The sequence below is a fragment of the Crocuta crocuta genome, unplaced genomic scaffold (assembly GCF_008692635.1).
Source record: "Crocuta crocuta isolate KB4526 unplaced genomic scaffold, BGI_CrCroc_1.0 scaffold41, whole genome shotgun sequence".
NCBI classification, from domain to species: Eukaryota; Metazoa; Chordata; class Mammalia; order Carnivora; family Hyaenidae; genus Crocuta; species Crocuta crocuta.
Window position 1 is genome coordinate 11,552,624 of NW_027529428.1, and position 15,178 is coordinate 11,567,801.

General features: G+C 44.4%; 1 protein-coding gene and 1 long non-coding RNA gene across 5 annotated transcripts in view; one reads left to right on the forward strand and one right to left on the reverse strand.

Annotated features, from left to right (window-relative positions):
- Window positions 1–15,178, reverse strand: part of PIP5K1B (phosphatidylinositol-4-phosphate 5-kinase type 1 beta) — a 307,134-nt gene that overhangs the window by 167,611 nt on the left and 124,345 nt on the right. The window lies entirely within an intron of this gene.
- The window catches only part of LOC144227700 (uncharacterized), a 13,923-nt gene continuing 873 nt past the window's right edge, over window positions 2,129–15,178 (forward strand). Inside the window, exon 1 of the long non-coding RNA XR_013334021.1 lies at window positions 2,129–2,255. This is a non-coding gene — a long non-coding RNA (uncharacterized LOC144227700). The remainder of the gene's footprint in view (window positions 2,256–15,178) is intronic.

Genomic DNA, 15,178 nt, shown 5'->3' on the forward strand with positions numbered 1-15,178 from the left:
TTTCCATCGAACATTAGGGGAGGGAATGGTGGAACAGATCTGTCTCCAAGTTTACACTAATTAAGTTAAAATTTTTAAAAAGGGGGGTGCCTGGGTGGCTCAGTCAGTTAAGCATCCAAGTCTTGATGTCGTTCAAGTCATGATCTCGTGGTTTGTGAGATCGAGCCCCACATCGGGCTCTGCTGGTAGCGCAGGGCCTGCTTGGGATTTGGTCTCTCTCCCTCTCTCTGACCCTCTCCTGCCCTCTCTGTCTCAAAAATAAACAAAATAAAATAGAACAAAATAAAGTAAAATATAAAAAAAGTCTTGAGGGATGACTGTACTATTTGTGCTACTTGGTTTTTCCATGATTTTCTTTAAAATGTATGTGACACAAAGCTGGACATGCCCTGTCCACCCCCGTCCTCCCCATCCTGTCTTCAATGACACTTGCTCACCCCATTCAACTGCACTCTACAGCCTTGGAGAGAATAACATTTCGTTCCCGCCAGACTTCCAGTGGCCTGGGAAGAGTGGCTCGAACACGTAAAGGCAGACAAGGGAGAAGAGACAGGACTCTCGAAGCCTAAATCAGTTTCCTAAAATGAAATCGGATGGTAAAGACGGCAAAGCTAGAATACAAGCCTTTTAATTTTTATTTAATGAAATGGAAAGCGAAGAAAACATTTTTTCTCTTTGAACATAGGACACTTTTTTTTTTTTAAGTTTACTTCAGTGAACAGAAGTTAGATTTCTTTTTGCCACAGAACCCCATGGCTCTTTCAAGCAACTGTCACCTCAATACTCAACAGCAGGGACTGCCATCAGCGGAGAACGGGGTCCCAAGCCATTTGGAATTCCCAATGTGAGCAATGTCACAGCATGGAGAAGGTGAAGTACAATCTGTTCTTTCTCTCAGTACTGAGTTCTCCCTGATTGGTCAAGTCCTTGCTCTTGCGGGGCTTCAACTCCACTGGGGGTGCCTGGGGGTCCAGCAACAATAATACCAATTTAATATGTGCACAGCCAACTTCCATTTTCCAAGTGCCTTCTCATCCCTCATCAGATCTACCGGTCACACCATACCACGGTATTGCTATGCTCAGACAGTAAGTGTCCTGCCTGAGGCTGAGCTCATGCATGGTAGATGGTAGAGCCAGCCTGGCACTCGGGCCAGTCTCCCTCCTCAGCCCAGTGCTAGAGAGGGATGGAGGAAGAACATGGCGGCCAGTGCTCCCATCATCCCCTGCCTTTGGGTCCCGACTGCAGCTTTAAAGTCTACACACCGCCACTATTTTGTGAGGGTTGTAGCTGCTTCTGAAAAGTGCTAGGCTGTCACTCCCTTTCATTCCTTTTTTAAACAGCTACGCTGAAAACTCACGGATCCTGTCTTTCATGTTACAAAGAAAAGGATGTTTAGTAGGGCTGCTGTGCTGGAGATAATGGGCTTCCAACCCAGCCCAAATCCTGCTTCTCCCTGATAGTAACTGGCATCTACCTAGGGGCAGCCTTTAACTGGGGCAACATCTGGAAAGAACAGAACCTTTAAGTGATGGAGTTAAGAAGAGACTGCCTTTTAAAATTCATTGCTGAAGCTCTTTCATGAGTGGCTGATCAGAAGCAGTCCTACAGATTATAGACAAGGGGACTTACGGGCCAAAACTTAAGAGCCAACTTTCAAAGAGCCAAGCAGTGACCCAAGACAAAGAAAATCACTATTATCTCTGAAAGAGAAAAAGCCAAAAGGACTGAACTGAGCTCTTTTGAAGTATTCTTTTTCCCATCTGAATATCCAAAGTGCAAATTCCACCCCTCTCTGCCCTCCCCCACCCCCGCCCTTTCTTCCCTCCAACATATCTCACCTCTAATTGCAGATCCGGAGCTGTCGGCTCAAGAACATATCTCTCTGGAAAGTCTATGACAATTTTAGAATTAAGAAAAAAAAAGTGATACATCTCTTGAACGTTTTGTGCCAGGCACTGCATGGGACCCTACGGATGTCAAGATGATCGGGCAAGGGCCCCGCTCTCTAGCTGCTCAAGGTGTATCTGGCAGGATCTACCTGCAAACAATTATTACAAAACAAAGTCATCCGTGATATAACAGAGGTTAAGTGCAGGGTGTGAGGGAGGCCTGGGAAGGAGCAGTGAACAGTCAGCACCTAGGAGCGTGGGCAAGGGCAATGGCTCGACTGCTTCTGGAATGAAGACACTCTACAGTGAACAGCAGGAACACAAAGGAGCAGGGATGGACATATTCAGTGTGGCTGGAGTCAGGTGTGTGTTAAATAGCCGGAGATGAGAAAAGACAACCCCACTGGGTTTATAGACTGTAAAGGGTTCACATGTCGTGCTTCAGAGTAGAGATTTCCTCTGTATGTAACGGAAGCCCCATGGGAGACTAGAAGGGAATGAGCTGGCTAGCTTTGATTATTTTAGGGCTCTAACTCCATGAACGAGGGTCTTAGGAGGTAGTATCAAAAGGTGACTGTTTGCCAGTCCTCCATCTATCTCACCCATTCCTGTGGATGGACAGCCTAATACACAGAAGTGGAACCCTGGGCCTGCCCCCTGAGTTCCACATCCGCATTTCCCAATGTCCACAAAATTCTGCCCCCCCTCCCCCCATGGCTCAAGGTATCTCCAAACTAGCAGGTCCAAACTGGAAGACCGGAGTTTTCTTCCCAAACCTTTCCTCATGCCACTCCTCTCCATCTTGATAAATGACCACGACATCCACCCAGGTGCTTGAGTTAGATCCCGGAGATCACCAAACGTTCCTGTCATGCCCCACACCCTCCCCCCTCTTAGGCAACCATAGCCAGTCTGGCCTAGTACACATCTTTGCTTAGGCCACCACCTATCTTAGGATTTCTCAATTTAGCACTAGATACTCGGGGCCAGATGGACTATTCTATGTATCACAGAACACGTAACAGCGATCCTGGGCTCTAATCCACTCCATGCTGGAAGCACCCGTCTCCCCTCCCGACCTGTGACAACACTGTCTTATGTTCCCTGGGACATAATACGGGCCTCAGGTGAGAGCCACTGCTCTCATCCCATTGTGCCTCTGCTTCCTTGCTCAGTACCCTCCATGACAATGGCCTCTCCTTCAATTTCTTGAATCCGTGAAGCTCCTTTCTGCTCCTAGGACTTGACAAATGCCCTTCTCTCTGCCAAGAACACTCTTGCTTCCAGCCTCCTGGTGGCTGTCTCTTCTCACACTTGTGATCCCAGGCCCCATGCCACCTCCTGAAAGGGTGCCCCTAAATACTTTACGTAACAGGTAGCACTGCTGCCCCTGGTTGTTTTCTTCATAGCATTTTTTAAAATTGAAGTATAATTGACATACATTATATTAGTTTCAGATGTGCAACAGAATGATTTGTTATTTGTATATACTGCAAAGTAGTCCCAATATATGTAGTTACCCTGCGTCACCATACAGAGTTAGGAAACTTTTTTCTCATGATGCAGACTTTTTTTTTTTTTTTTTTTTTAGTGCTTTATTTCTGAGAGAGAAAGACAGCATGAGTCGGGGAGGGTCAGAGGGAGACACAGAATCTGAAGCAGGCTCCGGAGACAGCTGTCAGCACAGAGTCCGACGCAGGGCTCAAACCCACGAACTGTGATATCATGACATGAGCCGAAGTCGGACCCTTAACCAATGGAGCCACCCAGGCGCTCCGAGACTTTAGCAACTTTCAAATATGCAATACAACATTATAATATCCTATATATATTATATGTACAACACAATAATATAGTCCTAATCACTATTCCATATATTACATCCCTGAGATTTATTTTATAACTAAAGGTTTGTACTTCCTGATCCTCCCCTTCACCCATTTTGCCCACCCCCTACTCCTCTCCCCTCTGGCAACCACCAATCTAGTCTCTCTATCTATGACCTGTTTTATTTGTTTGTTTTTAGATGATTCCATGTGTAAGTAAAATCATACACTATTTGTTTTTCTCTGATTTATTTCACTTAGTATAATGCCCTCAAGGTCCATCCATGTTGTCACAAATAGCAAGATTTTAGTTTTAATGGGTGAGTAGAATTCCACTGTGTGTATGTATATGCATGTGTGTATTACATCTATGCTTTTATCTATCAATGAACATTTAAGTTGTTTCTGTATCTTGGCTATTGTAAATATTGCTGCAGTGATCATGGGGGCACATTTATCTTTATGAATAAGTGTTTTTGTTTTCTTCAAATACCCAGAAGTTGTATCACATGATAGTTCTATTTTTCAATTTTTGAGGACCCTCCATATGGTTTTCCACAGTGGCTGCACCAGCGTGCATTCCCACCAACAGTGTGCGAGTATTGCTTCCTCTCCACATCCTCACCGATGCATGTTATTTCTTCTTTTTAATAACAGCCATTCTAACAGATGCAAGTTGTGGATTTCATTTGCATTTTCCTGATGATTATGGATGCTAAGCATCTTTTCATGTGTTTGGCCATCAATGTCTTCTTTGGAAAGATGTTTATTCAGATCTTCTGCCTAAATATTTAGTAAGCACATTGTTTGTTTTTTTGTTATTGAGTTATTTAGGTTCTTCATATATTTTGAATATTAAACCCTTTATTGGCCATATCATGTGCAAATATCTTGTCCCAGTCAGTAGACAGCCTTTTCATTTTGTGGATGGTCTCCTTCACAGGAGCTTTGTGCAGAAGCTTTCTAGTTTGAGGTGGTTCCATCTGTTTATTTTGGCTTCTGTGGCCCTTGCTTTGGAGTTAGGTTCAAAAAATCATCACCCAGGCCAACATCAAGGAGCTTACCTACATTCTCTTCCAGGAGTTTTATGGCTTGAGGTCTTACATTCAAGCTTTAAATTCATTTTAAGGTTTTTGAGAGAGAAAGAGAGAAGGAGGGAGGGAGGGAGGGAGGAAGACACAGAATCCGAAGCAGGCTCCAGGCTCTGAGTCGTCAGCACAGAGCCGGATGCAGGGCTCAAACCCACGAGCTGTGAGATCATGACCCAAGCTGAAGTCAGATGCTTAACTGAGCCACCCAGGGGCCCCTGAATTCATCTTAATTTTTGTGTATGGTGTAAAAAAGTGATCCAGTTTCATTCTTTGGCACCCAACTATCCAGTTTTCCTAGCCCCAGTGACTGAAGAGGCTACCATTTCCCCACTGTATACTCTTTCCTCCTTTGTCACAAATTAATTTACCATCTATGTGTAGGTTTATTTTGGAGTACTTTAAGAGTTAGTAATTATTATGCTTACTTCTTCTGGTTTGCCTCTACCATGACAATGAAAGCTTTATAAGGGTAGGAAATAGGTCTGTCTTGGCTTCTGCCCTACCCCTGAGGCCTGGCACAGTGCCAAGCTAAATACATGTTTGTCAACTCAATACATAAATGAATGCCTGGACGTACAATCAAGTGTATGTATTATATCCCAGGCACTGGCCATATCCTTAAAAAATGACAAAGTTGGAGTATGGAAAAGTAGCCCAGGAGAATGAGAATGTCACCCGGACAGCCTGTATCTCAGCTGTGTGCTCAGCAACGAAACGCTCCCTGATCTGTCGTGCGCAGTGGACAGTAAAAAGCACTCCCAGAAAAGGAAGAGGGGGTGATCCTCACTAAGGAAAAAAAAACAACCCACATGCAGATTCTATGAATAGGTAAACATTTTCCTTGTTAACTCAAGCCAATTTGTGTTTCTGGATGTGGGGGTGTACATACACACTGGGGGATGGGCAAAAAAGATAAAGGAGGAGCAAGAATCTTAAATTTACATCCCTGGAGACTGCAGCCACCTTCTGGTTCCCTCCTTAACGGTGCGCTGAACATCTCCTGGAAGGCTTCCGTGCTGAGGGCTCGAGTACCTCGTCTTCCTTCTGCGTTACAATAAAAGCTACAGACACAGGATCCGCAGATGGTGAACTTGCCAGAAAACACAGGTGTACCATCTGGGGAAACTCGACTCCCACACAGGAAAATAACTTGTAAACTAGTCACCCTCCACCCCAATGCTTTATCAGATCTTCTTTGCTACTGAGCAAGTTATCAGAGAATTATTACCCCTCCTGTGATGTTCTATACACAATAGTTAGGTTTCAGACGTGATCTTCTCCTAATACGATAGGTCACAATAGATCAGCCACTCCCGGTGGCTCTGGTACGTTACTGTCAAGTTTTAGTTCTGTGCTCAAGAATGATTTTTCAAATCGGCACCTTGTCATTTTATTTCCAGGGTTTCACACAGTTCCCAAGGGATGAGATTGCTTTTCATTCCAAAATTAGTAGGTACCTTCTAGAAAAAGTTATTTTGCAGCTACAGCTCAGATTCTGTGTCCAGAGGAGACGTGCACTTTGGACCAGGAAAGCTGGCTTTGGAACCTCCGAATCAGGGAAAGCAGGTTTCACAGTGATTCACTTCTATTTTTCTCCCACTCCAAACGCGGCTAGTTTTATCTGTACCCCTGGCTTCTACTCTTCTGGTGGGTAAGAGAACTTTCCATGGCAGGGTAGCAATATAGCTGTTATGAGATTAAATGAGTTAATAATTCTCAAGTGCTTAGATACATGTGTGGCATATGCTAAACGCTTGATAAATGTTGCTCTTATTATTAACATAGGTTTTTAAAAGTTCATTTATTTTGAGAGAGAGAGAGAGAGAGAGAGAGAGAGAGAGAGAGAATCCCTATCAGTACAGAGCTCGACATGGGGCTCAATATGACGAACTATGAGGTCATGACCTGAGCCGAAGTCAAGCCTCGGACACTTAATCGACTGAGCCACCCAGGAGCCTCCTATTAACACAGCTTTTAAAACTGCTTCCAATTAATAACAACATGCTTTAATTTGCTGAAGTAATACGCTTCTGGCTAAACAAACTCAATCAAATTTGATAAATAAGATCCTTCTAGGAACCAATGATTCTAACTCCATAAAACAGCAAAACTATGAATAAGCACATGACATTTATCCTGTTAGTATTTGTTAAGTAGACAGAATACTAGAACCTACTCTATGTTGCTGGCCTTCTTTTATGGAATCCAAAATAAAGAATTCTAGAATTTTTAATTTCTATGTTCTTAAGAAACTTCTTTTATTATTATGAACTTATTTTTAAGAGAAAGAGAGAGAGAGGGATGGAGGGTGAGCAGAAGAGGGGCAGAGAGAACTATCATCATGAGCTATCATGGCAAGGGAAATGGGGTAATAGTGCTAAAAGTGGACAAGCCAGGGATGCCTAGCTGCCTCGGTCAGCAGAGCATGTGTCTCTTGATCAGGGTTGCAAGTTCAAGCCCCATATTGGGTGTAGAGATTACTTAAAACTAAAATCTGTGAAAAAAAGACTGACAAGCCACAGGCCTTGGGACGAGAGGCTGGCCAGATCAGAGTGCTGTGGGCCAAGCTAGGCAGAGAGGCAGGCAGATGGCCCGAGTAGATTATAAAGCCTTCCAAATTGAAAGCAAAAGCCACACTGCACCTGGAGAGCAAGGGCTCTGGCCCAGATGGCCCAGTGGGCCGGAGACGCACTGAAAACCCCAGCCCCCCCTCTTGCAGTCAACACCACACTCAGCAGTGGAGGAGTCTCGCTGCCCCTGAAGAAAGCTGCATGGCACACTTAGAGTGTTCTGGAGACACCAAGGCAATGTTTACTGGCATCAGGGGCCAAAACAAGATGGCAGTTCTGTAGTTTATTAGAACACAGAAGTGTAGCCAACCTGACTGGCGTGCCACACAGACGTTCTTTCCAACGCAAAGGCCAAATGAGGTCACTTAGAAATGAGTAATTCAATGAAACACCATGAGAGGAGGGTTGGCTTCTCCTTCTATTGGAAGCTGCCTATTGATTTTGCTGAATTACTTGCAATGTCTCGCTTGGCAGTCATAAAGGCTGATGTGTAATCACCTGCTTCAGGGCTTAGTTTGGAAGAACACGGAAACACAGGTGGTATTATAGGGAAGCGGAAGGTCTGGAGGAAAGATGTGCACAGCGGGGTGGATGATGGGATCATCTATGCTTCGAAATCTAAGGAGATTATTGAAAAGTTTCCCTTCTCTGAATGATGCAGCTCATCTGCAGGCTGCTCGATTTAAAAAATAAACAAAAGGGCAGGGGCACCTGGGTGGCTCCGTTGGTTAAGCATCTGACTCTTGATTTCCACTCAGGTCATGATCTCATTGTTCGTGAGATCAAGCCCTGAGTTGGGCAACTGTTTCCTTCTCTCTCTCTCTCTGCCTATCCCCCACTGTCTCCCTCATACACACACACTCTCCCTCTCTCTCTCAAAATAAGTAAACTTAAAATATGTATTAAAATAAATAAAAATCAATTAATTAATAAAAACCCCACAAGGGCAGCCCCTCTCCCCCCCCCAAATCAGGAGCACATCTTGTATTCAGAAGCCACGACCACATGGAATGCCACAGAGTCCTGCTCCAGCCCCCACTGTCTGCTCTCCCACGCCCAGGCCAGACAGGAGCCAGCAGGAGGACGCTAAGTGACCAGTTGCCGGGGCCACGGTGTGGGGGAGGGCAGCCACACACAACACAACTCATCCGACTGGAAATCAGAGGCCGGGAGATGTTGCTTTTGCTAATGAAGATGGTGATTTCACACACCGGTGTTCTATTTTTCCCAGGCTGTCAGTTCAGTGATCCCCACTGCACAATGAGGCTGTCAGGGTAGGTATTCGTGACATTCCATCAATGAGAAAAACTAAGAGTCAGATCCATGAGGGGAAATGCCTAAGGTTATACAACGAATATCCCGAAGAGTGAAACTCATATCCACCCCCTTATCAAAGGATAGTTTGGTCTGGGCAAAGTTTCTCAGCCTTGCTGCTACTCACGTTTCAGTAATTCTGTGTCGTGGGCACTCTCCTATGCATTACAGGACACACAATCGCCAGGCTCTACCTCCTACAGGCCAGTAGCACCAGCCCTCCAACTGTGACAATAAAAATGTCTCCGGACATCACCAAATGTTCCCAGAGGGGCCAAAGTGGCACTGGTTGAAAACCACCGGGTTAGAGTGTCTCAGATTAAGGTGACTGGACCCAACATTTGGAATGCTGACAGATCACTCTTCCTCAAGACCAATGCGGGTGCTATCTGTGAGAATTGCTGCTCGATGCACAGAAAATGAGGTCTCTTCTAAGCTACAGAGGGCATTTCTACCTGGGCACAAAGCAAGTATATTGTTTCATGGAAGTGATGGCTCTCTAGAATCTGAAGGAAAGGAAGAACAGTCAGGGCATGGGACACATGTCAGCCCCCACTGCCATCTTAAAATGTGATTGATTCAATTTGTGACTAGGTAAGACATTCACCCAATACAAGATTAAACATTTATCTAGGTATATACAGACAACTCAAGATTCCCACCACCCGATTCTCCCTGGAGACAATGTTATCAGTGCCTGTGTACGTTCCCAGAGATATTTTATAAAAGAGTTTTTATTTCAATAAATGCTTCCTCTTAGATCAAAGTATCTCTGAGTCATTATGTTACTTAGTCATTACGTTACTGAGGTTTAAAAAGTCTTAAAAGTCATCTTTCCTTATAATGTGGTAGGGGGCTGGCATTATTCTCTCTTGCCTCATCACCGCCTACCTCCACTGACAGGGCAACTGGCTGAGACACTGCAATTAAATGACAACTAAGGCCTTAAAAAAGGGAACAAAACAAAATGGAAAAAACTAGGGAACTTGGGTCAAGGACACTGGGTCCTGGTCTGCCACTCCGCGTGCTGCCATCACATGGGCTGGTCATGGTGGAAATCAGGTAGAGGGATGTAGGGTTGGGTTGTTGGTGCCAACCATAGGCAATGTCTACACCCAGGGCAGCCTGCAACAGTCATCAAAACCCGGCTCTTGGGGAAGGGGAAGAGGTGATGCTTTTGTGGGTAGGCCCAGGATGGAAGGAGAAGGAAAAGAAGGAGGGTCAAGACGCCTGGGATGAAGACCCTGCTGGAGCCTGGAGAGAGAGGAAGTAATGCAAATGGTGGCAGTAACAATCGCCTGTGTCAGTCCAAGCCCCGTTGGTTGGGAAACAATGACCAATTCCAATGAACAAGTCACAGAACTTGGACATTATATGGCCAGAGATTTTAATCTCTGGAGATTAAATCTCAGGGACGTCCCTGGCAAAGAACTCTCGGTGACCTGGGTTCAGTCATTCGATCACTCTGAAGTCTCTTTGTTTTGGAAGTGTGGGGGAGGAGTGGGCAATTGATTCATGTATAAACTACAGATAAAAAACTCTCATCTCCGGCATAAGTATTTTACTTGAGTTGAAAACCTTCTCAAGTGAACGGATGTCCTGCCTTCTGCTTCCTTCTATGTTTCTCACCTTATTAAAAAAATAAAATCTCTTCCTCACATTACTATCAGTAGTAGAAAATTTCTAGTAGTTGCTCTGAAAACTTTCAGGTCAGCCTTCACTGAGATTTGTACTGTTACTTCATCGTGTCCTCAATCTCCAAACCAATGTCATGGTACCTCACGGTCTGGAGCTGGGCTGCCCAACATGATAGCCATTAGCCACGTGCACTTATTTAAATCAAAAATGAACTAAAATGAAAAATTCGTTCTTCAGGCAAACTGGACACGTGTTTGAAATCTCAGCAGCCACACACAGCTTGTTGTTATTGTATTAGTGCAGATTACAGGGCATTTCCATCACTCAGAAAGTTCAAGTGCACAGTGCTGGCCTGGAACATAAAATCCAAACTCCTCAAACTAGCTCTCAGCACTACCTGTCATTTAGAGCCAGCCCTTACCACTGAAATCAACCGTGCTTTCCCTACACACTGCCACGTGGCTTGGTCTAGGCCAGGCTCTTCTGTCTCTCCAACAAATCCTGGTCAGCCCTCATTGCATGCCTGTGCTCATCAGATTCCCCATCACTCAAGCAAATGAGTAAGTCAATCAATTCACAGTCGCCCAAGAAGTGGGATTTTCCATCGTGACAGAAAGCAATGAGGCCTCTAAAATTTTTATCCCAGCAAAATGCTCTCTGCTAATGAACACGTTCAAGAAGGACTTTTCCCCAGAAGACCGTAATGAAGTTTGGCCTCGTCAGCGCTTGCTAGCGGATTATGTGAAATGCCATTTGCCTTGGCACTTAATATCCATTTGGGTCATTATTTAACTTTTTCATGTGGGTCTATGTCTTTTTTTCCTCCCCTTTAATAAACTATATGGTCACAGAGGGCAGGGGCCAGGTCTCACATACATTTCTCTTACATCTTCTTTTCCTACCTGATGCCTTTACTGAAATAGTGTTGCAAACTGGCTATCACGTGGAGGCCAGACATGATCAATGGTGTGTTGCTTTACCCAGAGCGCCATTCTGAACAATTGTGAATGAGCTGCTAACCTTTAAACACTAGGAGGTTTTGCATCAGAATGCCCACCTTCATTTCTTGAAAATCAGTAGGGTCCGGCAACCCTGGGTGAGCATGCCTATGTGGCTCTCTTAGGCAGTGTGGAGTGCCGTTTGCCCCTTTGAAGAAGACATGTGTCTGTTTACCACTTTCCCTCTGGTTAGCTCACTCCCCTGTTACCTGCTTAGCTGCCGTAGGCTTTTGTGTTTACAACTCTTTTGGAAGACACTTCCATAAATGAGCTGAGAAGGGAAACACTACACTCTGTAAACACAGCCAGGCAGCCTTTAATGCTTGTCTTAATGGGCCACATGTCTGTTTTAAGCAGAGAAAGTCAAAATTCATGTTTCAGCCTTTAGCTGAAGACATTTGCCTCACTCACTGATTTTAGCTATTCTTCTTGGGCTTGTCTGGAACTGATAACGGATCAGGAAAATGGTCAACTGAATGAACAGAAGAATGGCCAGCTTAAATAGTCACGTGCAGATACTCAAGACTCAAGAGTCTAACGCTGATCTATGGACACGGAGTGTTCCCTAAAACCATGTGGAAATCCCAGCCCTCACGATGCTCAGTGCTTCTGACAGCTGTCCAGTAAATCTGGGCCTTGATACAGGGAGCCTAAGCCTCCTTGTTGACTCTAACCCATGGTGGTTTCTCCTCCTTTGAACTCTTTATTATTGACTACTGTGTTCTAAAGAAGAGAACTACCTATCTTGTCTCTCCCACTCAACTGTAAGATCCTTATAAACTCCTTTTATATCCTTCCCATGCCTCACATAGTAGGTCAGGGGGCTCTTAACCTGGACTGTCTTCATTCAGAGGCAAAAACCCAACGGGTCATCAAAGCTCCCTGTTAACAAGGTGCATACCTCATAGGTAGGCCTTTAGGACTGGGAAAGAACTCTGACTTTCAAGCATTTGTAAAAGGGCCAATACTCGATGAAATGCATGGTGGCCTTGGTGACATTCGTGTGGTCTGTTAGTTACCTTTTCAGTTGCTGGTCAACTGCACATTTGCCAAGCACAAATTTCATGTCTTCATTAAGGTCATGGGAAAAAAAATATTAAGCTACCCAGGGTCAACTCATGCACCATACTGGAGAGACAAGTGAAAAGGAAATGAAATTGCCATCTGTTGGGTACAGTAGTCCAACCACATACGAGCCCACTCATCACGATGTTCACTTCTTCTCCAGCTGGTATGAAAGGACGCCACAAGAATATTCCCGGTGCCCTCAAATCAAGATTCATTCAACTTGAGAGTTCTCCTTGTCCATGACTAATTTAATGAGTCTCTCACAGTAAGAAATGTAGTCAACTTGACACAAACTATATCTTTATGAACCTCTGCAGGTTTGTACAAATGTTTCCTCTCTAACTGTATGTAAACCATATGCTGACTAATCCATGCTCAAATTATGCCGAGGAGCAGTTTCACATCTGGTTTCCAGAATGTACTTTTTCCTCGCTTTTGAAAAGAGGGATGATATTCGCTTATCTCCTGCTTTTTTTTTTTTTTTTAAATATTTTTTATTTNTTTGAAGATGTCGTTGCTTCATGGAGAAGACTTAAATGGAGTAGTTCCACCAAGCTGTCCCCTGCTAGCAAAGTGATACTTTCTCTGAGTAGTCCCTTCTTCCTCTTTTGCACGTCAACACAGTATTTACTGAGGACTGAAGATGCAGGCACTATGCTGTCTTTTTGGTGTTTTTCTCAGAGAGGCTGAACCCCTCTTCCTTCACCGCTTATCTTCCTCTTAAAAGCAGAGATCATCCAAAGCACCCTGTTGCCACCAAGCACTTAAAAAACATCGTGCGTGTTTCTCTGTCCTGTTCATCTTCCTGCATCTTCTCTTATTTATTGGAATTCTTTGCGATCTTAATATCTGACTTTTTGTGGGGCGCCTGGGTGGCTCAGTCGGCTAAGCATCCGACTTCGGCTCAGGTCATGATCTCACAGTTCGTGGGTTCGAGCCCTGTGTCGGGCTCTGTGCTGACAGCCAGCTCAGAGCCTGTAGCCTGTTTCAGATTCTGTGTCTCCCTCTCTCTCTGACCCTCCTCTGCTCATGCTGTCTCTTTCTCTCTCTCTCTGAGAAATAAATAAAACATTAAAAAAAAATCTGACTTTTCGTTCTTACAACCTTACCAATGCTGCTGAGTCAAATACGCTATTAGAGGCATTTACCCCAGAATCATATGTGTAATATAAAAAGCCCACTTTACTAATTTCTGGGCAAGACAAACTTAGTAAACTCCAAGATCTCCTAGTCACATTCTTTGTATTCTGCATCGCTAAAGAACTCCTATAGGTCAGGGCTCCATTAAGAACCCCAGTGCATCCTGCCAGTGACTGGGAAAAACCACATGAAAAGGATTGGAAACCACACAGGCTGGCAACGACCATCAAACTGCACGGCTGTCAAGCATGTCTGAATTTACAAGGAATCTTGGGTAACGAGGTAGGATTTGGTTATCTTTCTGCATCCACAAATAAATAATGGTGTGCTGGTACCTCTGGCCAGATTCACACATTTTAGAAGCCCTAACAGGACACTCGTTAGCTCTTGAACCTTCACCCTACTGTGCCCCAGCCATATCATCACTTTGGACGGCAACTTCCTGCTTATTCTAGGTTCGGCTGAGTACTAAAGTCAGAAGATATTCTAGGAAAAAAGGGCATATTCTCCCACAAGAAAATTGAACAGGAAACAGATCCTGTTAATTCCATGACCCAAATATGGGGTTGGCTCAGATGGCTCATGTACTTTAGGACAAAACTGCTTGCTAGCTATCCATGAGAGAGTAAGATACAAAACGAAAAGTTAAGTTATAATGAACCTTCAATATACAAACCTCCTACTCACAAAACAGAAGGAGGGCAAGGACTTTTAAAAATGAAATGTACATCAGTTTACAGTCAGGAGCAGTGGTGCCTGGGAACACATACTCCCCAGTAACGTGTCTGGACATGAGCTTCCTTGCCAGGAGCTGAGAATTTATCAAAGTCAAAGAGTGGCAAGGTAAGATACACTGCAAAGTCTGGAAGGGGATTTTTTGTGAAACGGGCTGAAGGCACAGAATCTGAGAAGCTTAGAAAGGGACGGGACAAAGTTCATGTTACAATTTTTTTTTTAATACAAAGGTAGAAAATGTGTAACTTTTGGTGGGATGTAGCAAGTCAATAAAAGATCCACATCCTGGTGGCGCCTGGGTGGCTCAGTCGGTTAAGCGTCTGACTTCGGCTCAGGTCATGATCTTGTGATTTGTGAGTTCAGGCCCGACATTGGGCTGTCTGCTGTCAGCACAGAGCCTGCTTGGGATCCTCTGTCCCCTTCTCTCTGCCCCTCCCCTGCTTGTGCAAGCTCTCTCTCAAAAATAAACAAACATTTAAAAAATTATTTAAAAAAAAAAGAGTCACATACTGGACACAGAACACTGCACACACATAAAGGCCTCCTTAGGATTTAGAAGAGTCTTCATATACCTACCTTCTATACCACTAACTACTAACTAACTAACTACTATGATCTATATCCATAGTAACTGTCAATGAACTTCGACATGGAAAAACTGCCCCTCCCCAAAGATGTCCACTTCTCAATCATGGCACCCTGTGGCTATGTTATATGGCAAGGAGGTATTAAGGTTGCAAAAGAAATTAAGGTTGCTGATCAGCTAACTTTAAAATAAAGGGATTAGGGGTGCCTGCGTGGCTCTGTCAGTTGAACATTCAGCTTTTGATTTTGGCTCAGGTCATGTTTCCAGGGTCAGGGGATCGAGCCCTGCATTGGGCTCTGCACTGAGCATGGAGCTGCTTG